We start from the raw sequence: 26,432 nt of genomic DNA on the forward strand, positions 1-26,432 counted from the left end.
ATTAAAAAAAACTGTAATATACCTGTTACTAGATTCTAGCCTTGTCCATTATTTTTGAGTTTTTATTATTTGCCTGCAATTTGGACCAAATCCTAAATTCTTTTTTAGCTACAAGTCTCCAAACTAATGTCTTCACATTTTTCTCACTTAAAATCACTAAAAATTAAAACTACTTTTCTTAAAGCCCTAAAACTAGAGCTTAATATAAACTTCAACAAAAATCACCAGAGCAACTTACATATTAACAGCCTTTGTGCCTACAGATATAGGGACTGTGCAAAAAGTTTGCTTGAATACCTGATTCAAACCATAATAATGATAATCTGTCAGATTGCCACTGCAACCTGAAGATGCTTCAGAGACTCTGATAATTAGCTTATAGACTACTCCAGACATTGAACATTGTTTTTCTTCTGTTTCTGTAGAGATGCCTCTTATTAAAAATATGTTTGCAGGCCTAGCTTTGAGGGCCCATCTGCAATGCTGTCTTCTAAAACAAGACACAGCTGTTGGCCGGGCGCGGTGGCTCACGCCTGTAATCCCAGCACTTTAGGGGGCCGAGGTGGGTGGATCACGAGGTCAAGAGATTGAGACCATCCTGGCCAACATGGTGAAACCCCATCTCTACTAAAAAAAATACAAAAATTAGCCAGGCATGGTGGCGCTCACCTGTAGTTCCAGCTACTTGGGAGCCTGAGGCAGGAGAATTGCTTGAATCCTGGAGGTGGAGGTTGCAGTGAGCCGAGATCACGCCACTGCACTCCAGCCTGCCAATAGAGCGAGACTCCATCTCAAAAAAAAAAAAAAAAAAAAAAGACACAGCTGTTTAATTGAACTGGCCTATTCCCAAAAATAAGAGACTGATTTGATGAGATCTTTTGCCATTGAGCTACTACCTTGATTTGTCTTTTCACAGCCACTAACTCAGCTTTTGATATGTGAAACTTCTAGGGAAGTTTTAGACAGGGAAATGTTGGGGCTCAGAAACCAGCACTCTAAAATACAGTGCTTTGACATGCTGAACTGAAGAAGCAGCATCGAGGTCTCTCTGACCTCCTTCCTACCCCCCACCCACTGCCCCACCATCTCTCAATACTTTGTCTCTCCCAAAGTACAGAATAAAGTTCTCTAAAATTCCCTCATCTGCTTGAAGTTTGGACCTGTAAAGGAAGAAAACGGTTACCTCTGGTTCCTTCCCTTGTTGTATTAGCTAAACTCATGCAAGAGAAAGACTGAAGTCTGTCAACACACCTGGACAGACTTTTGTCACATATCAAACCATTATCTGTAGGCTTAACAGACTTTTTCCCAGATCATTGTATGTTCCTCATTCCCATTAAGTTCCCCTAAAAATCATTCACTACCCTCCTAAAATCATACACACTTCCCCCATCTCCCTTTCCCCTAAGAAGAAAGATACAGGGTCAGGCATGGTGGCTGACACCTCTAATCCCAGCACTTGGGAGGCAGAGGTAGGAGGATCACTTGAAGCCAGGTGTCAAGACCAGCCTGGGCAACATAGCAAGACCCTACCTCTAAAACAAAACAAAACAGTAACATGTAACCATTTATACCCCCATTGCAAAGTGGAAAAATCACTCTGCAATTCTCCCTCCTGCGTGCTAATAAATGTATATGCTATTTCTCCTATTAATTTGCCTTTTGTTAATTGATGTTTCAGTTAAATTTCCAAGGGTGAGGGAGTTTTCCCTTTATCCCTACAACTCTTAACTTCCATTCCAGTTTACCAGAAGAGATTCTTTCTGTTGACAGTAAATCCATTTCCTTTAGAAGGTGTTCCCTTTGTTGCGGTGCTATTTCCCTGAACAAGGTGATCTAATATTGAAAACAGGATTCTTTAGCAAGTTGAAAGCAGGATTGATTGTATATTCCTTTCCCAGTTCGTTTAAGGTCACTTAGTGGGGTAAGTTTCCTACTGGTGTAAGTTGCAAGGACATAAACATATTCTCCAATCCAAAGGACAGCTTTAAGAGGAGATGATTTGAGGATAATTCTCACTATATATGAATAATCTGTTTATAGAAAATTTGAAATTTATCATGTGGTATTTTCTCAGTTGTATATGAATTTTTATGGTGGTAACTCATTTGTGTGATGTTAACTAGTTTATAATCTCATTGTAGGATTGTGAGTAGGACCACATAGTTTATGAAACTGTTCGTGTAAGGATTCTGTTCCTTGATTTTTCCAGATAGATAGGTGGTTGGTTGAATGGAGATTAAAACACTGATCCCAGGTACTTTCTTCTTTCAAAGATAATCATCATTTGACAGCATAGAAGGCCTCTTTACAAGTATGTAGCTCACTAGGGAATCGTTACTAAGACATACTTATAAATATTAATAAACATCTCAAGTCATTTTTGTTGAATTTACTTTTCAAGTATGTGCACTTAGAGGGCATTAAGTCCTGGTTGACTTTTCCTCATCAACGTAATCTAAGAGACTTCTAAGTTAATTTTAAAAATCTATTATGAAACATGTAGAATTGTGAAATCTGTGATGACGTGTGTAGAATTGTTAGAATACAAGATTTATGTAGAAATAACTAAATATAAAACAATTTTTGAGAATAGTAGTAAATATGCAATGGAAGAGATCAGTGGATAGAAAATTTTTGATGAGTTATTTTATTACATTTTAATTTTTTCTAGTTTTAAAAGGGACTTAAAATAATTTTTTCTGATTATTATTATCAAAATTTAATCATACTGTATTCTTGGACTTTTGTATTCCAAAATAAGAATATGCAACTAATTCCTTAGCTGCTAGATCACTGTGGCGTGGCTTGAATTTTATTATTTTAGCAGCCTGGACTTCATACATTGAAAAAGATAGATGTTTTTCACCTATATTTGTTTTGTTTGTTTGTTTGTTTGTTTGTTTGCTTATATTTGTTTTTAAAATTAGTTTACAAATACTTAAGTGGTGAAATGCCAAGTATGGGGAATTTGGCAAAAAATAAAAATAAAACGGTCTTGAAAATTTAAGTCTCACATGAGGTGATATAAGCTTTTTTTTAAATCAGATGTTAGTGATTATTTAAATAAGGATGCTTTAAAGTTTCGATAGGGCATTTATGTTCCTTATTTCATAAAGATGTTTCATAGCATATTGCTTTAACACTTTTATGTGAAGTAGTATACCACCAAACGTAAAGGGGTTGCTAACACCTTTATTTACATTTCAGTTGGGGTTCTGCACTTTTCCTTCTTTTTTTTTTTTTTTTAGTCTGTGATCCATTTCTGTCTTAATAGGGTGGTTGACAGTTCTTTTCAAGTATACTTAGAAAAGCAAAAGAGCCCTTTTCTTAGTACTTATAAGGGGTCATGCTTCTGTTTTTTAGTTTGAATTTGATACTGCTTCATGAATTGCTATGAAAGATTAGGAAGTAGGTCCAGTGGTCACATTTTACCTGCCCACCCGGACTTTGCCCTGAGGTCAAACTCCTGATATTTGCTGTTCTGAATAGAGGAGTTGATGACAAGTATGAGCTGATACAAGAGGAAAGTTAGAACCATATCAAAGCTGAAGGCAAGAGAATTGGGACTCTATGAGAGACTAGCTAAAAGATGGATCATTGGGATTGCCCTCTTCTAAGGAAAAGGAAATAGCTGACCTGTGAGTGAAAAGACTTTATCATCCTGCCAATCACATACTTGCTAATGGAAGCCAGTTATCTCAACAACATCTTGAATCCTACAGCCCTAGGAGACAATGTGGAGGATTAGCGGTACTGGTGCCACATTATGTGAATATGCTGCCTCCATCAATTTAAATGTGCTGTGTGAATATGATTTGTTTGTGTAATTTTTTTTACAAGTAAAGCCTATCATCCTGTTACCCCCTATTCTGAAATTAAGTTGCTAAATGATGAAATACTTGATATACTTATTTGTGTCTGTTTTCATTTACAAAGACCATATGTTTTGTTAAATATAATCTTTCAAGTGGATTTCAGATGAATACGTGAAATTCTCTTGGCAATATATGAAAACTTAAAAAAATTTAAACTATATTATTATAAGATTCTTTGTATAATATGCAGTATTCAGTGATAATTTTTTATAACTTATTCTTTTTTAATAACTCATTCTTAATACATAGAAATATTTCACTAAATATCACTGGGAAATGAGGTGTCACATATAACTGAATCTTCCAGGTGACCAAAGATTATTTTTTAATTGCCAAAGCTTTTTAAATATAGCTATTTTGATGGAAAACTTTAAAGAAGGTGTCTTTCACTTTCATAGCTTCTTCTTAACGGCGTGTAATTTTCACAGTAGATTGGGCATCTATTGCTTCACTAATACTATACTAAATCCTCTTTAACTGATCCTGTTTCATTTTGTGAGAAGTTACTTCCATTGGCAAGATATCATTATTTCATTTGACAGTATCTTGATAATCTTTTAGAAAACATGGAGAAGTTTGGGTAGGTCAAATGATAAAGCAGTAAGGTGGGTTTCAAGCTAATGAAACAATCCTTTGCCCAAAGAATGCTGGCTGATGCATCGTTATCACCCTAGAGCTTCATTTCGCAAAGGGTCTTTCCAGGAATACTGATTTCTCAAGATGAGAAAAGGTTTCCAAGTCAGATAAGTTTGGGAGGCACTTTATATTTTAACCCCTCTTAGAGACCATATTTATTAGAATTTTATTTTATTTTAATTTTTTGGAGACACAGTTTCATTCTGTTGCCCAGGCTGGAGTACAGTTGCACAGTCTCGGCTCACTGCAACCTTTGCCTCCCGCGTTCAAACAATTCTCCTACCTCAACTTCCCGAATAGCTGGGATTACAGGTGCACACCACCACACCTAGCTAAGACAGAGTTTCGCCATGTTGGCCAGGCTGGTCGCGAACTCCTGACCTCAGGTGATCCACCCAGCTAGGCCTCCCAAAGTGCTGTGATTACAGGTGTAAGCCACCATGCCTGGCCTTTTATAGAATTTTAAAGATAGGAATTCTGCAGTGACCCAGCATTCCCAAACTCATTACAGGGCACCTCCCTCGCTCATTTTAGGGTTTATCACATGAAACATCCTTTGGCAAATGCTTTAAGGAAGATGCTGGCAGTGCCCTCTAAATGTCTTTCTTTGACAATTTGGGATCAACAGTTTTCTTTTCTCTTTTTTTCCTGGAAAGCCCAACCAGCAGGGATCAACATATTTTTTAAATAATAATTTGAGTTAAGACATAGAAAAAATACGAATTGTATGTGTAGATTATATGAGGCCAGGAGAGTTACCCAAGATGACAGGAGACAGAATCAAAGTATTCTCAGTAGGCTTGAGTGATGAGCCAAAGCCAACAAAGTTGAATTTAGTAAGAAAAATATTAAGTCTGTGTTTAACTTTTTAAAAAATAAATTTTTAAAATTTCGGGTTGTAGGAAATCTGACTTATAATGGGAAAAAGATCTGGTTGTTTTAGTTAACCTCCATGAACAAATCGTGTGATGGTAATTCCTAGACTGCATTCATGAAATTGTGGTATTTGGGTTAGACCACTGTGCTTTGGGGCTGTTAAGACTATGCCTGGGTATTGCATGATGATATAGACACTCACAAACTGGAGAGCACCTAAAAAGAGAGTTACAAGGCTAGTGAGGGATGAGATACCTTTTCATACGAGAAGCCGTTTTTAAATTTTGGGACATTTAATTTAAAGCTTAGAAGTGTAGCTTTGCAGAGGAATATAAAATAGGTTTTTATTGGCCTAGATATATGAGTCAAGTGTACTATTTTCTTCTTCCAAATATAATCCTATGCCATAATAATAATTTTGCTTACCCCATTCAGGATTAGGTTTTGTTTTCAAGTATTTAATTTATTTCAAGTATTTTAATTTTGGGCAAACTGGAGAAAAGAGGAGTGGTCATTCCTTTGAATGATATGTAGAGAATTTGAAAGGCAATTTTAAATGTGCAAAATATATGTGGACCTCATAGTACTTTTCAAATAAATGTTTTATTAAAGTAAATTATGTATTCAGGCAAATCATATATATACTGCTGCTGATTTTTCACCAGGTGACTACATCTGTAGAACACATAGATCAAGAAAGAGAACTTGACCAGTACCTCAGAAGAGAGTTCCCACCCCACACTGTGCCTCTTTCTAGTCATTATTCCTCTCCCTCCCAAGGATAACTACTATTATGACTTTTAGTACCAAAGATAAAAGTAGCCTGAGTTTGAACTTTGCATACACCAAATCATGCAGGATAACTTTTGGTTCTGCCTTCTTTTGCTCACTGTCTTTGAAATTTATCCATGTTGTTATATATAGCTGGTTCATTCACTCCCTTTGTTGTGTAGTCTGCCCTTGCGCAAATAAACCATAATTTGTGTATATGTTCTGCTCTTGGTAGACATATGAACTGATTCCAGTTTTGCTGTTACAATAGTACTAACATGATCATTCTTTTACATGTTTTTTTGGTGAACATATGCACACATTTCTGTTTAAGTGTTTACCTAGGAGTGGAATTGCTGAGTCAGGGAGTGTATACATATGATCAGTTTTAATAGATACTATGAAGCAGTTGTGCTAGTTTATACTTCAGCTTTCAGTGTAGAGAAGTTCTAGCTGTTCTGCATCCCTGTTATCACTTGGTATTGTCTGTCTCTTCTTTTTTAGCCATTCCAGTGGCTGTGTGGTTGTTTTACACTGTGGTTTTAATATGCAAGCATACCTTGCTTTATTGTACTTAGCTTTGTTGTGATTCACAGATAATGTGATTTTTACAAATCTAAGGTTTATGATACTGCTGCATCCAGGAAGTCTTTCAGTACCGTTTTTCTAACAACATATGGTCACTTAGTATCCTTGGTCACATTTTGTAATTCTCACAGTGTTTCAAACTTTTTCATTATTACTATGTCTATTTTTGATCTGTGATGAGTGGTCTTTGTTGTTACCATTGTAATTGTTTTGGGATGCTTGAACCACGCCCATATAAAATGATGAACTTAATCAATAAACAGGTATGTTCTGACTGCTCTGCCAACCACCTGTTCCCATCTCTTCCTCTCCTGGAGCCTCCCTATTCCCTAAGAGGTAACAATATTGGAATTAGTCTAATTAATAATCCTACAGTGGCCTCTGAGTGTTCAAGTGAATGGAAGAGTCACACGTCTCTCACAACAGCTAGAAATGATTAACTTAATGAGGAAGGCATGTCGAAAGCTGATAGACCAAAAGCAAGGCCTCTTGCACCAAACAGCCAAGGTGTGAATACAAAGAAATAATTATTGAAGGAAATTAAAAATGCTACTCCAGTGAACACAAGATTGATATGAGAGCAAAATAGCCTTATTGCTGATATGGAGAAAGTCCAAGTGTTCTGGATAAAAATCAAACCAGCCACAGCATTCCCTTGAGTCAGAGTATAACCCAGAGCAAGGAGGGCCTAACTCTGTTCAATTCTGTGAAGACTGAGAGAAGTGAGGAAGCTGCAGAGGAAAAGTTTGAAGGTAGCTGAGGTTGGTTCATGAGGTTTAAGGAAAGAAGCCATCTCCATAACATAAACGTGCAAGATGAAGCAGCAAGTGCTAACAGAGAAGCTACAGCAAGTAATTTATCCAGAAGATCTAGCTAAGATAATTGATGAAGTGGCTACACTAAGCAAGAGATTTTCAATGTAGATCAAACAACCCTCTATTGGAAGAATGTATCAACTGTGACTTTCATAACTAGAGAAGAGAAGGCAATACTTGGCTTCAAAGTTTCAAAGGACATTCAGACTGTCTTGTTAGGGACTAATGCATCTGGTGACTAAGTTGAAGCCAGTACTTAATGACCATTCCAAAAACCCTAGTGCCGTTAAGAATTGTTAATCTGCCTGTGCTTTATAAATGGAGCAACAAAGCCTGGGTGACAGCACATCTATTCACAGCATGGTTTGTTGAATATTTTAAGTGCACTGTCGAGACCTCCTGCTCAGAAGAAAAGAATCCTTTCAAAATATTACTGCTTATTGACAATGAATTTCATCACTCAAGAACTCTGATGGATATGTACAAGGAAATAAATGTTTTCATGCTTGCTAACACAGCATTCATTCTGCAGCCCATGGATCCAGGAATGATTACAACTTTCAAGTCTTATTATTTAAAAATACATTTTGAAAGGCTACAGCTACCATAGAATAGTTCCACTGATGGGTCTGGGCAAAGTTAACTGAAAGCCTTCTGGAAAGGATTCACCATTCTAAATGCCATTAAAGACATTCGTGATTGGTGGTGGCTCACCCCTGTAATCCCAGCACTTTGGGAGGCCGAGGCGGGACGACTGCTTGAGGCTGGGAGTTTGAGACCAGCCTGGACAACATAAGAAGACGTTGTCATATGTTATTTTTTTTTTAATTAGCCAGGCATAGTGGTGCTTGCCTGTAATCCCAGCTACTCTGGAGGCTGAGGGGGGAGGATCGCTTGAGCCCTGGAGGTTGAGACTTCAGTGAGCCGTGATTGTGCCACTCCACTCCAGCCTGGGCAACAGAGCAAGACCCTGTCTCAAAAAAAAAGAAAAAAGTTTCCAATGCTCATGGATGATTTTGAGGGGTTCAAGACTACAGTGGAGGAACTAACTGCAGATGTAGTGGAAATAGCAAGAAAACTAGAACTGGAGCCTGAAAATGTGACTGAGTTGCTACAATCTCATGATAAAATCTGAATGGATGAGGTATTACTTCTAATGGATAAGCAGAGAAAGTTTTTTTTTTTTTTTTTTTGAGATGGAATCTACCCCTGGTGAAGAGGCTAAGAACATTGTTGAAATGACAACAAAGAATTTAGAATATGCCGGGTGCAGTGGCTCAACGCCTGTAATCCCAGCACTTTGGGAGGCCGAGGCAGGCGGATTACCTGAGGTTGGGAGATCGAGACCAGCCTGACCAACAGGGAGAAACTCTGTCTCTACTAAAAATACAAAATTAGCCAGACGTGGTGGCGCATGTCTGTAATCCCAGCTACGTGGGAGGCTGAGGCAGGAGAATTGCTTGAACCTGGGAGGCGGAGGTTGCAGTGAGCTGAGATCGCGCCATTGCACTCCAGCCTGGGCAACAGGAGCGAGACTCCATCTAAAAAAAAAAAAGAATTTAGAATATTACATAAACTTAGTTGATAAAGAAGTGGCAGAATTTGAAAGGATTGACTCCAATTTTGAAAGATGTTCTACTCTGGGTAAAATGCTGCCAAACAGTATCCCAGAGATATCTTTTGTGAAAGGAAGAGTCAATTGATGCAGTAAATTTCATTGCTGTCTTTTTTTAAGATACTGATATAGCCACCTCAGCCTTGAGCAATCACCACCTGAATGAGTCAGCAGCCATCCACACTGAAGCAAGAGCCTCCACCAGCAAAAACATTACAACTTGCTGAAGGCTCAAATGATGATTAGCATTTTTTTCGTAGTAAAGTACATTTAATTAGGGTGCGTACATTGTTTTTTAGACATGCTATGGCACACTTAATATAGTGTAAACATAACTTTCATTTTGCACTGGGTAACCAAAAATTTGTGTCACTCACTTTATTGTGATAATCGTTTCATTGAGGTTGTCTGGAACCAGACATACAGTATCTCTGAAGTATGCCTGTTTATTTCTTGATGACTTATAAAATTGAATTTTTTTTCATCTATGTATTTGCCATTTGAATGTTCTCTTTTGTGAATAACCTGCTCAGATTTGTGGCCATTTTTCTCTGTTGGATTGTCTATGTCTTACTGATTTATAGAATGGAAGTTCTTTATCGGGTCTATGTATTGCAAATATCTTCTACTCTGTTGCTTGTCTGTTCACTCTTAATAGTGTCTTTGGATGAGCAGAAGTTCATAATAGTGATGAAATCCAGTTTATTATTTTTTATGATTCTTTTAATGTCCTGTTTAAGAAATCTTTGCCTACGCCTGAAATCATAAAGATATTTTCCTTTGTTTTCTTCTGTAATTTTATTGTTTTACCACTCATATTTAAGTTTATAATCTATCCAAAGTTGATTTTTATGCATAGTTTGGGATGTAAAGTTCAAGATTCATTTTGTTCCATATGGTTATTCAGTTGACCTAGCACCATTTATTGAAAAGAAATGGATCTCATAGTGTTTTTCTTTTCTTTTCTTTTTTTTTTCTTGAGATGGAGTTTTGCTCTTCTTGCCCAGGCTGGAGTGCAATGGCACGATCTTGGCTCACCGCAACCTTTGCCTCCCAGGTTCAAGTGATTCTCCTGCCTCAGCCTCCCTAGTAGCTGGGATTACAGGCATGTGCTACCATGCCTGGCTAATTTTGTATTTTTAGTAGAGATGGATTTTCTCCATGTTGGTCAGGCTGGTCTCTAACTCCAGACCTCAGGTAATACGCCCCCGTCAGCCTCCCAAAGTGCTGGGATTACAGGTCTGAGCCACCGCGCCTGGCCTCTCATAGTGTTTTAATGTAAAATAATTATAAATCATGAGACAATGAGATATAAATGATACTTGTTTCTAATGTACAAGTAAAATGTTTTGTCTTTCAGTTAACTATATGCCTGTATTTCATGGTTTATGCCATCCCTCATAAGCAAATTAATTGATTGCACATTTGAGGTTTTTAAATATCAGCCTCCCTATACTCTTACCACATCAAAGGTAGTTTTAAAAATAAAACAGTTCCAGAGCAAGTACTTATAACAATATAGGCCATATAAAAGAAATAAAAAGCTAAATTATAAACTTTATAAGAAGCATGCCTTTTTTGTTCACTGCTGTATATCCATGGGCTAGGACTATCCTGGCACGTAGTAAGCAATCAGTAAGTTTTGAATAAGTAAATGTAGAACTTTTAGCTATGCTTAAAAACTTTTTTTGCTGTACAGCAACACTTTAGGAATTGAGGTATTATGGAATAATAAACTTATGTTCCATATAAATAAACATCCTTTAAAGGAACTAAAATTTTTTTCTTTTTAAATTATTTTGGTGAGAGTATTTCTAAAAATACATGACCCATTTCTCTGCCTTCTCTATAAGTGTAACAAACATAAACCTTTTTTGATTTCTCGTCATCGGCATTAGGGATAATAAATAATAATAAATAAGTAATGTCAATTATTTCTAAGAAATATTGTCATCTCTCCAGGACCAACTGCTGCTTATTCTTTTATGGATAAAGAAATATTTTGGACAAGGAAATTATAAGAATTTAGACAAAGGCAGTGTACATCTTAATTAAGTAATCAGCAATGACTGATATAAAGTAGAGTTTAAGTAAAGCAGTATTTCCTAAACTGTTGTTTGGGACAGTTAGTCATGGAGAAAGTGAATTCAAATAAGCATAGGAATCTTTACATATTGTGTGTTTTGTAAATTCACAATTTCATTAATGTATTAAAGGCTTTAAGAAGTCCTAGAGTAAAGGTATAACTCATTTTTCCCCCAAAACCATGTATTGAATACTTTTCAAAATGAAAAGTTCTTTACCATCCTGCAAAGCGGTGCTCTCTGGCACACAGAAAACAGACATACCTGGACCACCATTACATTAGTCTATTGGTTCCTGCAACTATATGGTTAAAACAGAAGATTCTAATAGCAAATAAATAAGCTTTTCAGGAGATGAAATGTAAATATTAAAATGAAAATAATACAAAAATGATGAAAAATGGTAAGTTTTCTTTTTTTTTTTTGTTTTGGGGACAGAGTCTCGCTTTGTTGCCCAGACTGGAGTGCAGTGACACAATCTCAGCTCACTGCAACCTTTGTCTCCTGGGTTCAAGCAATGCTCATGCCTCAGCCTCCCGATTAGCTGGGACTACAGTTGCGCACCATGAGGCAGTGCTGTTTTTCTTTTTTTGAGACGGAGTTTCACTCTTGTTGCCCAGGCTGGAGTGCAATAGCATGATCTTGGCTCACAGCAACCTCTACCCCCCGAGTTCAAGCGATTCTCCTGCCTCAGTCTCCCAAGTAGCCGGGATTGCAGGCATGCGCCACCATGCCCAGCTAATTTTGTATTTTTAGTAGAGACAGGGTTCCTCCATATGTTGGTCAGGCTGGTCTTGAACCCCCAACCTCAGGTGATCCGCCCGCCTCGGCCTCCCAAAGTGCTGGGATTACAGGCCTGAGCCACCGCGCCTGGCCTAGTTTTTTGTACTTTTAGAGATGGGATTTTGCTATGTTGCCCAGGCTGGTCTCAGACTCCTGAGCTCAGGCAGTCTGCCCACCTGAGCTCAGGCAATCTGCCTGCCTCGGCCTCCCAAAGTGCTAGGATTATAGGCATGAGCCACTGCGCCTGGCCAAAAAATGGTAAATTTTCTTTTTTTTTTTTTTTTTTTTGAGACGGAGTCTCGCTCTGTTGCCCAGGCTGGAGTGCAGTGGCGCGATCTCGGCTCACTGCAAGCTCCGCCTCCCGGGTTCACGCCATTCTCCTGCCTCAGCCTCCCGAGTAGCTGGGACTACAGGCGCCCACAACCGCGCCCGGCTAATTTTTTTTGTATTTTTAGTAGAGACGGGGTTTCACCGTGGTCTCGATCTCCTGACCTTGTGATCCGCCCGCCTCGGCCTCCCAAAGTGCTGGGATTACAGGCGTGAGCCACCGCGCCCGGCCTAAAATGGTAAATTTTCAAAAATAATTTGAACTTCTAAAAAAAGCATTCAGATAATTTTATGAAGAATGATAATTACTAGAGAATTAATGCTGCTTAGATGCAGTAAACCAGTCAGTCAGTCATACAGAATAACTTGTTTTTAAGAAGCATGAACAGTGACACAGGATTCCTTGGGAAGAATGAAAAGATTTAAGTGAGAAATTAAAATACCAGCTCATGTAGAGTTCAAATCCTAACAGTTGTTAGATTCCTTAGTGAATCATAAAGGCTTTTGTTACTGAGCCACAGTCTGCAAGTATGCAGAGAAAGTATGCAGTCTCCAAGTTGGAGAAAAATAAAGAATATGTTTTTACTTTTCTCTCTTACTAATATACTTCATAAAGTATAAATGAGATGGGAACAATTTGAAGGGTAGATGTTTTAGTAAAATGATCAAGATAGGTTCTATGTTTTTCTGTTTGTTGTACAATGTCTCATAGTATTATTAACAAAAAAGAAATACAGTTAAAGTGACATTTTTCAAGATACACCTTCCCTTAAGGCAAACAATCTAATTTTTGCCAAAATAAGAACCTTAAAGCCAAACTTCCAGGAAGAAAATAGTATTACTATTTAGTGTACTAAAAATAGGATGAAAAAATGTTGTAAGTCCTTTAGAACTTACGATATTTTTGGGCCGGATGGTTTACTTTTCACGTTAATTTAGCTGTGAGCACCTACAGATACAGAAAGAGGAGGGGATAGAAGAACAAAAGCTACTTTGTTCAGTTGATCTCTTTACCTGACACCAAGCTCTCCCTGCAGGTTGGAGAGGAAATTTACACCTAGATATGTTCTTTTTCCTGTTATCACTTCTTTGATACAACATCATTTTTTAAAGAATACTTAAAAAAAAAAAAGCCATTTTGTTACCCTGCACATGAATCTTTTTATTAATTGAAACCAGGGAATATTCTCTATCTCCAGGAGTTCATGAATTATTTCTGAAGGTAAAGCCCATTCTTTTTCATTTTTCAATTGGTTTTTAACTTTATCAACTCTTACAACTTGACTTATTCTTATCCGTGTCCTGATCTAATATGATCTCATTTAATTGGACAAGAGTGTAGTCCATGCCTTTTCTTTTCTTTTTTCTTTTCTTTTTTCTTTTCTTTTCTCTCTCTTTTTTTTTTTTTTTTTTGAGACAGAGTCTCCGCTCTGTCACCCAGGCTGGAGTGCAGTGGCACAATCTCAGCTCACTGCAACCTCTGCCTCCCAGGTTCAAGCGATTCTCCTGCCTCAGCCTCCCAAGCAGCTGGGATTACAGGCGTGTGCCACCACGCCCAGCTAATTTTTGTATTTTTAGTAGAGATGGGGTTTCACCATGTTGGTCAGGCTGGTCTCAAACTCCTGACCTAAGGTGATCTGCCCGCCTTGGCCTCCCAAAGTGCTGGGATTACAGGCATGAGCCACCGTGTCCAGCCCCATGCCATTTTTAAAAGAGGAACCCCATAATACTACCCCTCACTTCACAGGTTTGTTTTCTAATAACAAACGAATACATGTATCATGAATATATATGCCATTTCTTTCATCATAAATTGTAAGTCTGGGCTTCTCAATATGATACACTACAAGAAGACTAAACAACCATTAGCCATTGGCATTACTCATTTGACCATTCTTATGTTCTACCTACCACTTGATAGAGAAATCGGTTATGAATAATTTGTAGTTTTTTATTGATTTTTTTCCCCCTTAGCCTTCATCTCCACAGACAGGAATTAGTTGTGACATAGGTTGCAGACCAGGTGTGGTGGCTCATGCCTGTAATTCCAGCAGCTTGGGAGGCCGAGACAAAAAATCAGCCAGGTATTGTGGCACACACCTGTAGTCCCAGCTAGTCAGGAGGCTGAGGCAGGAGGATTGCTTGAGCCTGGGAGGTCAAGGCTGCAGTGAGCTATGATTGCACCACTGCGCTCCATCCTGGGCGACAGAGCGAGACCCTGTCACAAAAACAACAGCAAACAACAACGTAGATTGCATTGCACAAAGGCCATTATATGCCTTTACGTCAGGGGTTCTAACTTGAGAACCATGGGTTGGTTTTAGGAGGTTCATGCAGAATTTTGGATGCACATTTTTCTGAGAAGAAAGTCTAATGTTTTCATCTCAAAGGCAGCATATACGACCTAAAAATAGATAGCTACACACCACTGCTCAGCAAAACTGAAAGCTGTCCAGATTAAGCCAGATCACCAAGAGCTGTCCTGTTTTCAGATGCTTCTTCATTTACTCGACAAATGTTTGAGCACCTGCTTTGGGCACTGTTTTAAGTGCAGGAGACACAGTGGTGAACACAATAGGCAGGACCCCTCCTCTCACAATCCACCTTTGTTGGAGGGAGATCCACGACAAAGAGTGCTAATTTAAATAGTTTTAGGTGGAATTTCAAATAGCTTTTAGATGGGATGAGAAAAACAAAACAGGTTAATGTGATAGTGACTGGTGGTGAGGTGGGCCACTTCAGATTCGGTGATCAGGGAAACCCTCTTTAAGGCGGTGGCATTTGGGCACATAACTGAGTGAAATTGGGAAATATAGGGAAATAGCATTCCTGGCAGAGGGAAGAGCAAGAGCAAAGTCCTAAGGTGCTGTTAGGAAAGAGAAAGGGTAATAGTATGGCTATAATGGAGTGTGCAAGAGGAAGAGGGGCAAATGAAATTAGGAGGATTATCAGAGCCAAATCATGTAAGCCTTGAGAGCTTTGTTAAGGAGTTTGGATCATAAGTATGATGGGAAATCATTCAAGGGTTTCAAGCAGGTTAGTGTCATGCTCTGATTTGTATTTTGGGAGTTTATTCTGGCTGTTTTAAGGAGAATAGATTTAAAAGGGACAAAATTAGAATCAGGGAGAGCAATTAGATGATTGTTTTGGTAGTCTAGGCTACAGATGATAGAATTGCTGCAGTAACTACTGATGATTGGGTTCACTATATTTCATAGTAGCTCCCAGCAGACTCAGAGATTTCTGCTTTCAGTATTACAGATGGTTGAATTTACCCTAAGCAACTGGTTTGTTTTTATTTCAAGAGAACTGTGAGTTGTATAATTAATAATATTTTATTCTTTATTTTGGAGACAGAAAAACTCAGGAACATAGCATAGCATCACATGTAATTTGTATACTATCCTCATCTTCTTTCCTACTCTCATTTTCTCGTGGCCCTGGCTTTTCTCAGTTAACTAAGTTAAATTTGTCTTGCATATGTTTTTGTAAATTGCCTTAAAACCCTTTTGGAACTGTGCAATATGTAATTAAATTGTTTGTTAGTGGACTCCTAAAACTGTTTGCAGTAAAAAGCATTAGGTGTGGGTAGATTTTGATTTATTTGCTTGTTCATTTACTCATTTATTTATTCAACAAAAATGATTGAGTGCCAGGCACTGAGGAGAAAGAAGTGAGTAGTAGACAATTAAATAAGAGCCAGACTATTGGAGAGAGAAGTTAGCTGGCATTAATGAGATAAAGTTGAAGACAAAAGACTATTGGATTCTGAAAGACAGCTAAAGGATAAAAAGTTAGGAGTGTAAAAAGAAAACCACCAAAGTATCTGAATGACTTGTTGACAAGAACACTATTGTGTAGGAAATCGGAGACAGGATGGAGTCCTGCTTTTCTTAATAACTACTGCATGACTTTGGAGACTGTTTTCTGAACTATTTCAACTATATATATTACAATGGTTTAATGAAATCTGTAAGGGAAAATGTTGTAGAGTTTACTTCTGGGAGAGAGCTTTTACCTAGCATGCTTAATCTTGATTGCTAAAGTTAGGAATTATGTGAAGCTTGCAGTAAAGAGATTATTAGTTGATTGAGTCAGCAGCTACCATCTATTGGTTTTTAACACTTCAACAGGGCAGTGGCATGGCTATGCCAGGTCATGTCATAGGTGAACTATTAAAAGCTGACAGTTTCTTCCACCAGTCTTGCTTGAAAAGGGAAGTACCCTGGGTACCTACCTCCTGTTCTTAGCCCTTCACCTATTTTCTTTTACCCTTCTATACATGGCCTGATAATCTCTCTTTACCATACCCCTAAATGATTATAAGGTTTAGGAAAGAAGTTCCCATGTACATCACCATAGAAAGATAGGAAAACCCTGATAAACATACACTTGTATTTGACTCAAAATGAACAACTTTGAGTTCTGTCTAAAGGGACATGAACAAGCCTTGAAACTTATGAAGGAATTGTTTGGCCAGAATTCTTGCCATGGAGACTGGACGTCTGCCAGGACTTTACTTTGAAATTTCTGTCTTCTGTTTCTAATCTTAAGGCATCACAACATACAATTCTTTTGCCACTAGTCCAGTTTATTCTTTTATGATGAGGAAGAAGGCACTTTTAAATAACAATTATTTCCACTATAATTAAACAAATCTTCTTTTGTTTGCATTATTTTGTTACTATATTGTATACACACCCTGCTTGCTTAAACTTGCCCCTGCTACTACTTCACAGGAACTTTCTTTAGAAGTTTTAAAGTCGTTGACTTCTTAAAGTATTAATGGGATTTGCCAAAGTTGTAGTATCTGAATGCTTGACTAGATATAGTAGCAGGACAACAAGCTTGTTCACACAGCTCCTCCAGCAAGCATTTTTTCCTCAGACAATCCTAAATTCATTTGAAGTGCCAAAGAATTAAAGGAAGATAAATTTGGGTTTACTTCTGAATATAACAAGACCAGACATCTCACAAAGTTTACCTTAAGGTCCAGATATTAGAAAAGTATGCTGCCCTTTTGGGAAAGCTTAGATTATACAGGATTAGTCTGAACCTAAATGGCTTTTGCTTTTTTCTTCTTTTTGCTCCAGTGTCATAATTCTGGAAGTTTACAGTTTATGTGCTTAAATATGTAGGTGATTTGTGCTTATGCCTTCAGCTATCGATATGAACTTTGAACTCAGATTTTTATGATGATTTCAAGAGTTAACGTTAGAGCTGTTTTGTAGTTTGGAAAATTACCCTATAAAATGATTTTTCAAAAACCAAAAACAAACACTGTGATAATTACAAAAATTGTATATGCTCAGTGTTTTTTAAAATTTCTTAAAAGAACTGTAATTACACACTCACAAAAAGTTACAAATATAGTATAGAGAGGTCCCTTGTACACTTGCCCCAGTGCTAACGTTTTATATAGTTATAGTATTTGTCAAAACCAGGAAACTGGGGCCTGGTGTGATGGCTTACGCCTGTAATCCCAGCACTTAGGGAGGTTGAGGTGGGCGGGTCACTTGAGGCCAGGAGCTCTAGACCAGCTTGGCCAACATAGTGAAACCCCGTCTCTACTAAAAATGCAAAAATTAGATGGGTGCATTGATTGGCACACGCTTGTAATCCCTGCTAGTTAGGAGGCTGAGACATGAGAATCACTTGAACCTGGCCTGTGGAGGTTGCAGTGAGCTGAGATCTTGCCACTGCATTCCAGCCGAGATGACAGATCAAGACTCTGTCTCCAGAAAAACAGAAACGAAAACGCAGGAAGTAGATATTGCATGTTCACTGTTAAACTAAAATCAAACCTAAAGAGAAAACTCTCAGGCTGAGCATGGTGGCTCAGCACTTTGGGAGGTCGAGGCGGGCGGATCACTGAAGGTCGGGAGTTAGAGACCAGCCTGACCACCATGAAGAAACCCTGTCTCTACTAAAAACACAAAAAATTAGCCAGGCATGGTGGGCACATGCCTGTAATCCCAGCTACTCGGGAGGCTGAGGCAGGAGAATTGCTTGAACCTGGGAGGTGGAGGTTGCAGTGAGCCGACATGACACCATTGCACTCCAGCCTGGGTAACAAGAGCAAAACTCCATCTCACCAAAAAAAAAAAAAAAAAGAGAAAGCTCTTATTTTTCCCTCCTCTTCAGTCTCTCACAGTTATTGGTTTATTTCCCTCCAGACCTTTGTAGCATACATTCGTATACATGCAGATACTTACATGCACACATATAGTTATTTCCTTTTGGGGGGAGGGAAATGGGATCATTTATGTTATAATTCACATTTTTCATGCAGTATATGCTTTCATGTTGGTAAATATGGATGTTTCATTCTTTTTAATTTCTTTGTACTGTCTATAGTGTACATATACCATAATTTATTAAACAAGTCCTCATTTGTTGGATATTATGGATTCTTTAGTTTTTTCCATCTATAAATGAAGCTGCCACTAATATCTTTATACATATATATTGAGCACTCGTGTAAGTATTTCTGTAGGCATTTAGAAGTGGAATTACTGGGTACTGCTGAAAAAGCTCTCCAAAAAAGTATATAAATCAGAATTATTTTTAGAGAGATATATAACTTGGCAATACGACAATAAACAAAGTTAACAGATTCATGGAAAAATTCTGTCATTTAAGTGTGCAGTTGGGCAAATATGGAATATTTCTTATTTTACAATATAAGCATTATTGTAATGTGATAAGTTTTAAGGTAAATTTTCAGTGAGTTACACAAGGATTAAGTCTTTGTTTCCACAGACTGTGCATAATGTAAAAAGAGACAGTCTCAGATTTACCTGTTTTCAGTCATCAATATTCTTGCTGTTTTTTTCACTGGAAGGGATAAAATTTTGGAACAGTCTGTCAACTATAGAGGGTAGTGATATTCTGGCCTTTGATAAATATATATGCAGTAAACTAATGATTAACAATTAACATTGGCATTACTCAACAAGGAACTATATCTTTTCTCTCAAAATCAATTCACATTTTTGCCAAACTTCCTATTCTTCTGCTTTTTTTTTTTTTTTTTTTTTTTTTTTTTTTTTTTTTGAGACAGGGTCCCTCTCTGTCACCCAGGCTGGAGAGCAGTGGTGTGATCACGGCTCATTGCAGCCTCAACCTCCCCAGGCTCAGGTGATCCATCTCAGCCTCCAGAGTAGCTGGGACTACAGGTGTGTGCCACCACACCCAGCTAATTTTTGTGTTTTTTGTAGAGGCAGAGTCTCACCATGTTGCCTAGATTGGTCGAAACTCCTGGCCTCAAGTGATCCTCCCGCCTCAGCCACCCAATGTGCGGGGATAAATAGGGTCACTGCATCCAGCCCTATTATTCTCTTTTTTTTTTTTTTTTGAGATGGAATTTCTCTCTTGTTGACTAGGTGGGAGCGTAGTGATGTGATTTCAGTTCACTGCAACCTCTGCCTCCCAGGTTCAAGCGATTCTCCTGCCTCAGCCTCCTGAGTAGCTGGGATTACAGGCACGTGCCACCACACCCAGCTAGTTTTGCTATGTTTAGTGGAGGCAGGGTTTCGCCATTTTGGCCAGGTTGGTCTCAAACTGCTGACCTCAGGTGATCTGCCTAGCTCAGCCTCCCAATGTGCTGGGATTACAGGTGTGAGCCACCGCACCTGGCTATTACTCATTTTTAAGAAATATTTTTCTCTAATAAATTTTTTTTGTTGACTGGAAATATTTTTTTTCTTGTTATAGGTTTCTTTGAGTTTGGAGGATAGTTATGAGAAGTTTAAATATTAAATGCTTTGTTAGAAAAACAAAAAATGCACTGTTTATTTTATATACTAGTGAATATTATAACCAGAATTCCTATTTTCAGTTATGATCTTTTTGCTACATAAAATAATATTCCCCAGACAACCTATACTGTATTTGCCATATCCAGTGTGAATATGACAACAGAGTTCTAAAAAATCCTACTAAGCATTCTTTTTGAAAGCAGATTGGCTACACATATAAATAAAAGGGAATGTTTGTGTAAATTAAGCCATCCTAGTCTTGTTTAAGCAGTTAATTTATCAGTTGAGGAAATTATCTTCTAATCGTATTTTACATATAAATTTGAACATGACATGTAATTTCCCTGAAACTCAACTTCTACTTTTATAGAGAACAGCCAGCACTCTACTTGAATGAGACGTATATATACATGACAGAGTTCTAGACTCAAACAATATTGATTCAACAATATTGAGCTTTCCAGTGGTTTAAATTAGAAGCTTTTTCATGTATAATATCTGCTTTTCCTTCGTGGCTGTTTTGTCCCAGAAGAGACACAATTCTTAAACTTCTGCTTCTTAAAGTGTTCTATGAAATATAATTTAACTCAGTTCAACAAGCTTTAATTGAGTACCCTAAAGGGAGAAGAGCTATTACCTCTACCCTTGAAGAACTCAAAATTTGATTAGAAAGTGAAAACAAACATACAAAAGAAAAGTAAGTATATGTACACACTCCACACTTTAGGAAGTCATCAGTGGCCCGTAGAGCCACCTATCTTCTAATTTAGATGGTACAGAGAACTCAGTGCTGCCAACACTTCGCTAGCACTTCAAAGGGATGTATTCTTCCACACACACACACACACACACACACACACACACACACACACACACCATCTATTAAAAAAGGCCGGGCATGGTGGCTCATGCCTGTAATCCCAGCACTTTGGGAGGCCAAAAGGTCAATAGTGACCTCTTCAGAGCTAAGTGGATAATAGTTGTCATGAAGATTTTTACTAATATACACCAAAAGGCTGATATTGCTGAAGGTTTTTTTTTTTGAGACTATCATTTATAGCATTATTCTCTAAACTTCCTTGTTAGATATGCATTGCAGTGCTTAGTACTCATAATTAAGTCACAGTTTAGTCCCTAGAGTATTTTGCAATGTATGTTTCTCTCCTTTTCTTTGAACCCATTTGTATTTTCGTAAATATCAGAACATCTACCAATTACCTTCGGTCTGTGATTCAGTGATTTTCATGGTCATAAAATCCTAAGACTTGAGAATTGGAAGGGACTTCCAAAAATCTAACCCCTGGCTCCAAACCTCTTAGAAGCTCTCCCCAGCAAGTGCCCTTGCTGCTGCTCCAGATATCTGGAGATTCACCCCATCCAAACAGAGGCTTCTCTTCCTTTGAAAATCTCAGGGCAGCCTTCACCATTTCTCTCTGAGACTTGGTCAGACACTGCTGTTTCTGTTGCTTCCCATTCACACATCCTTCATCCTAGAAAATTAAAATATTTGATTATTCAATGAAATTAAGTAGTTTCCACTTCCTTACTCTACCCCTTCTCACCTTCCAACTTTTCTCCTGTTTCATTCACTCCTTGTTTTGTCTACTCATCTTTTCACTTCTTCTGGCCCTCTTATTCTATGCCACCTGAAAACCCTCATTCCTATGTAAATGGCCCTACTGCTTCAACTGTGTGGCAGAATCCTTTCTTCACTTCCTTTTCATAGAATTTGGAGGATACTGTTAACTCTGCAGCTCTCTCTAGTGGCAGGATGCATTCTTTCACGGCTGCACAGTGTGAATGAGATTGGTGTTCCCCTGGCTCCTCATTTCTATTTGTAGACCGTTGTTCCTCTACTCTTGAGTGAAAGCTCCAGCCCCTCTGAGCCTCTTGTCTTCCATCTCCATCACCGTCAACCTCTCACTGTTGCTTTTGTAGTCAGCTTATCTATATCCACACCCATCCTTCCTGCCCTTCATTCTCAGATGTTAGGAAGCCATTTTAATGAGGCTCTCATCTTCCTATGCCCTTGACCCTATCTTTTCTATGGGATTTTGTTTCATTATTCATCTACCTTTCCTCTACTTTATCCTTTTCTTAGCCTAAAAACATTTTAGCTATTTCCAATTTCTCTTCCCTCATTTGCATAATTAAAAGAGTGGTTTATAATTGATTATTCTTGTTTTCACATCTCTCATTCATTCCTCAATCCATTCCTATCTGCTTTGCCACATTGCTGAAATAGTGTTCACTTAGGTCACCAGGGAAGGCCAGTAGACATTTTTAGCCCATATCCTACTGGTTCTTTCTGTTGCATTTGGTAATGTGAATCATGTTCTCTTTAAAATTCTCTCATCTTCAAAGTCGTACTCCCTTGACATCCTTCCTCTTTCTTTTTTGTGGTCTCCTTTTCTGCCCCCTGAATGTTGGTTTCCCCAAGGTTTCGGTCCTTAGAACGCTGCTCCCTATACTGCTGACCTAAGTGAGCTGACCCGCTGTCATCAGATCTCTGGCATATGCCTTAGATACATATCCAGTTGCTTGGTAAACCTTTAGACTTAGGTGTGTGTCCCACTTGCTGTGTGACCAAAACTGTTGACTTGTCGTCTTCCCTTATTCTCAGATCACATCTCTTTTTCATGTTCTCTGTTTTGATTGGTAGAACCACTCCGCCATATCCTGGACAATCATCATGTCCTAGGGATTTTTTTTCTCCTAAGTATTTCTCAAATCCATCCTCTTCTCTCCATGTTAACTACTTGCCTACCACCTATTCATCATTTTCTCTCTATCCCAGCTATGTACCTGTCTGTCCCAATGTATTTTAAGATTGTTACTACAGTCTCCTAATTATTTTTTCTGCCTTAAGTGCATTTACTACAGAACTGAAGTGGTGAATCTGACCATGTCAGCTCCTGTGTTTGTTTATTTATTTATTTGAGATGGAGTCTCACTCTGTTGCCCAGGCTGAAATGCAGTGGCATGATCTTGGCTCACTGCACCCTCTACCTCCCGGGTTCAAGCAATTCTCCTGTCTCAGCCTCCCATGTAGCTGGGGTTACAGGTGTCTACCACCACACCTGGGTAATTTTTTTGTGTTTTTAGTAGAGACAGGGTCTCACCACGTTGGCCAGGTTGGTTTCAAACTCCTGACCTCAAGTGATCCGCCTGCCTTAGCCTCCCAAAGTGTTAGGATTACAGGCATGAGCCACCGTGCCCGGCATTATTTATTTATTTATTTATGAGATGGAGTCTTGCTCTGTCTCCCAGGCTGGAGTGCAGTGGTGCAATGTCGGCCTACTGCAACCTCTGCCTCCTGGGTTCAAGTGATTCTCCTGCCGCAGCCTCCTGAGTAGCTGGGACTACAGGCACATGCCACCAAGCCCAGCTAATTTTGGTATTTTTGTAGAGAGAGAGTTTTGCCATGTTGGCCAGGTTGGTCTTGAACTCCTGACCTCAAGTGATCCACCCTCCTCAGCCTCCCAAAGTGCTGGGATTACAGGCCTGAGCCACTGCACCCAGCCAGCTTCCTTGTTTAGAACCTTTTAATGGCTACCCAAAGTTCCTGAACAAGGCATATATATCCTTTTATGACTCAGCTCCTGACCTCTTCTCTAGCCTGTCTTGTACTACCCCCTTACTCATATTTCAGTTTAGCAGCACTAAAGTGCATGGAATTTCCCCATAAGCACAACTGTTTCTTGTCCTTGTGTCTTTCCTCACGCTGTTCCATCTGCTTGAAATACCACCACTCCTCCTTTAATTAACTCCTTCTTTAGACTCAGTTTGGGTATCATCTAAGACAGCTCCTTAGGTCTACTTCCCACCCCCTAAGCGATAATTAATGCTCTGATAATAGCCTATACATATGTCCATCTGTGTAATCAGCATGTTAGTTTGTAATTATGTTTGTGTGAATATCTTTCCCTTTATACTTATGAACTTCTTAAATCCAAAGACTAGGCCATTACCATTTTTTCATCACTAGTGTCAAATATAGTGCTTGTCACATGTGAACACAATCTCTTTTACAGAAGAGGAAGTTGGGACTCAGAGTTTGTAACTCCCTTAAATGATTCATTCAAAATGAAAGTAGCTTGATTTTTAAAAACCTGGGTTGGGAGGAAATTTAGTAGGGCGTAGACGTAAACACTACTGGTGCCTGCTATAGTATGCACCAAAACTGTGAGAAATACATTTGTATTGTTTATAAGCCACTCGATCTATGGTATTTTGTTATGGTAACCTAAACAGACTAAGACAGTGTCATAAGAAGTATTAGCTCTTAAGTATTTTCTGATTTAAGTGAAGTATAATTGGATAGGCAAATAATATCCGTAGAGTATTGATTAAGTGATGCAAAGGAAGAGCTTGATTTTTTTCCAGCCAGGTGGTATGGATTTCTAACATTCTGAAGCACCATAATCAAATATCAGATATTTTACAATTATTCTTTTTTTTTTTTTTTGAGACGGAGTCTCACTCTGTTGCCCAGGCTGGAGTGCAGTGGCGCAATCTTGGCTCACTGCAACCTCCGCCTCCTGGGTTCAAGCAATTCTCTACCTCATTCTCCTAAGTAGCTGGGATTACAGGCGCCCACCACCACACCCAGCTAATTTTTTGTATTTTTAGTAGAGATGGAGTGTTACCATCTTGGCCAGGCTGATCTTGAACTTCTGACCTCGTGAGCCACCCGCCTCGGCCTCCCAAAGTGTTGGGATTACAGGCTTGAGCCACGGCTACAATTATTCTTTTAAAATGCTGACTCATGTTAAGTTGCGTTGTCTATTGAGCTTTCCTTAAAGTCATTGCATACTCTCTTAATCTGGATTCTTATTATGAATTAAGTTGTATTTTTAATATTTTATGAATTTACTTTCAACCAATCTGTAAATACTTAAAGAATGCTTCCAGTTTTCTTACCTGTTTGTTATTTCTCTTTCTGTTCTTTGTTCTCCTCTTAATTATCATCAACAAACTTTACCTCCTCAGCTGTGTTGAGGGCACTGGGCCAGGCACTGTTTCTACCTATTACAAAGAAAAGACACCATGGCTTGAGTTTTTCTGATGGCTAGTGTAAAATGTTTATGCAAAGTGTCAATGGAAACAATTATCTTAACAGGATAACAGCCTATTTTGCTTAGAAACGTCCTAATTTCCTGTTTTTAGGTTATCCAGAGGTCAGGTAGGGATTCCTTTTTGTACTCTCATAGTGCAGATTCACATCGTGCAAGCATCACAGGACTTAGATCACAATCCATTTAATTCCAGTGGCTGCATTTATCTTCCCAAGAAAATAATTCCCTCAACTGCTGTTTTTATTTAGTGTCTCTTTTTAAATTGTATCCAATAACCTGTAGTGAAGGTGTGACTTCAGTAGCTGTTTACCAGTAGCTGCTTCTTAACTAAGCTGCATCTTAAAGTTCATCTGTTGCCCATTTTGAAGTTCATGTGGCTACCTACACTGGTCAGAATGTTAACAGTGTTGTCTCTGTTTCCCTCTCTCAGAAATCTGTTACTAACTAAGCATTCAAGCAAGCATCAGGCTTCCAAGTAAGCCCTGACTACATGCTGTGAACTTCTGCCTTAGTGAATCAGCTTCAGCATAGTTTGATAACTGCCTTTTTTCTTCATGTTTAATTGTGCCTTGAGGCTATGGAAAGACTACATTTATCTGTTGAAACAGACTAAGCAGCAAGTGTTCTGACATGTTTGTCGCGCAAATTATTGTACGTGACAAAAGGTAATTACATATACAATCAGGTCTGGAAGTAAATGGATAATTAGGAGTTAATATATTATCTAGCATAAGAGAAGTACGAGATTCAAGAAAAGTAAACTAAATACATATCTTTTTAATTGAGTAAAGATTATAAAATATAAGATTTGAAAGAAATGAGATTGTAAACTCTCCTAAATACAAATACTCACCAAGATTTTATAATATTATCTTTAACAGAGACTGCAAAGATCCTTAGTTTCCTTATTTCCATCAGGCTAAGTATGGTAATCCAACTTTGCATCCCTTCAGGAATCCAAGGCGAAATGGTAATGGGTCTGTATTTATACTCCAGGGCACAAAACTGAGGCCTTATCTCTGTAAAGCATAAGAAATGAGATTTGAGTCTGAAATTCAGGTCATCACTTCACCAAAGATTTATTGCCAAAATTGGAGTCTATTTTTTTTCCACTAATTTATTGCCATAGAAGTGATCTCCCTTTTCCTCTTGAGGCAATTGGGATTTAATGATCTTGGTTTGTTTCAGTTACCCTGAATGGCTTGAATTCCATTTTAAATA

The 26,432-nt window shown here is 38.3% G+C and overlaps 1 protein-coding gene and 2 long non-coding RNA genes across 22 annotated transcripts in view; 2 read left to right on the top strand and 1 right to left on the bottom strand.

Annotated features, from left to right (window-relative positions):
- LOC144331200 (uncharacterized) overlaps positions 1-8,358 on the bottom strand; it is a 109,920-nt gene extending 101,562 nt beyond the window's left edge. For both annotated transcript variants that reach the window (XR_013398163.1, XR_013398164.1), the window contains exon 1: positions 762-8,358. This is a non-coding gene — a long non-coding RNA (uncharacterized LOC144331200). The remainder of the gene's footprint in view (positions 1-761) is intronic.
- The window catches only part of EXOC6 (exocyst complex component 6), a 218,721-nt gene that overhangs the window by 177,826 nt on the left and 14,463 nt on the right, over positions 1-26,432 (top strand). The gene's annotated exons all lie outside the window — the stretch shown is intronic.
- LOC144331202 (uncharacterized) lies at positions 13,769-16,157 on the top strand. The gene is made up of 2 exons (XR_013398166.1): positions 13,769-13,864; positions 14,507-16,157. It is a non-coding gene; the product is annotated as an uncharacterized LOC144331202 (long non-coding RNA).

This window comes from Macaca mulatta, chromosome 9 (assembly GCF_049350105.2).
Source record: "Macaca mulatta isolate MMU2019108-1 chromosome 9, T2T-MMU8v2.0, whole genome shotgun sequence".
Classification (NCBI taxonomy): Eukaryota; Metazoa; Chordata; class Mammalia; order Primates; family Cercopithecidae; genus Macaca; species Macaca mulatta.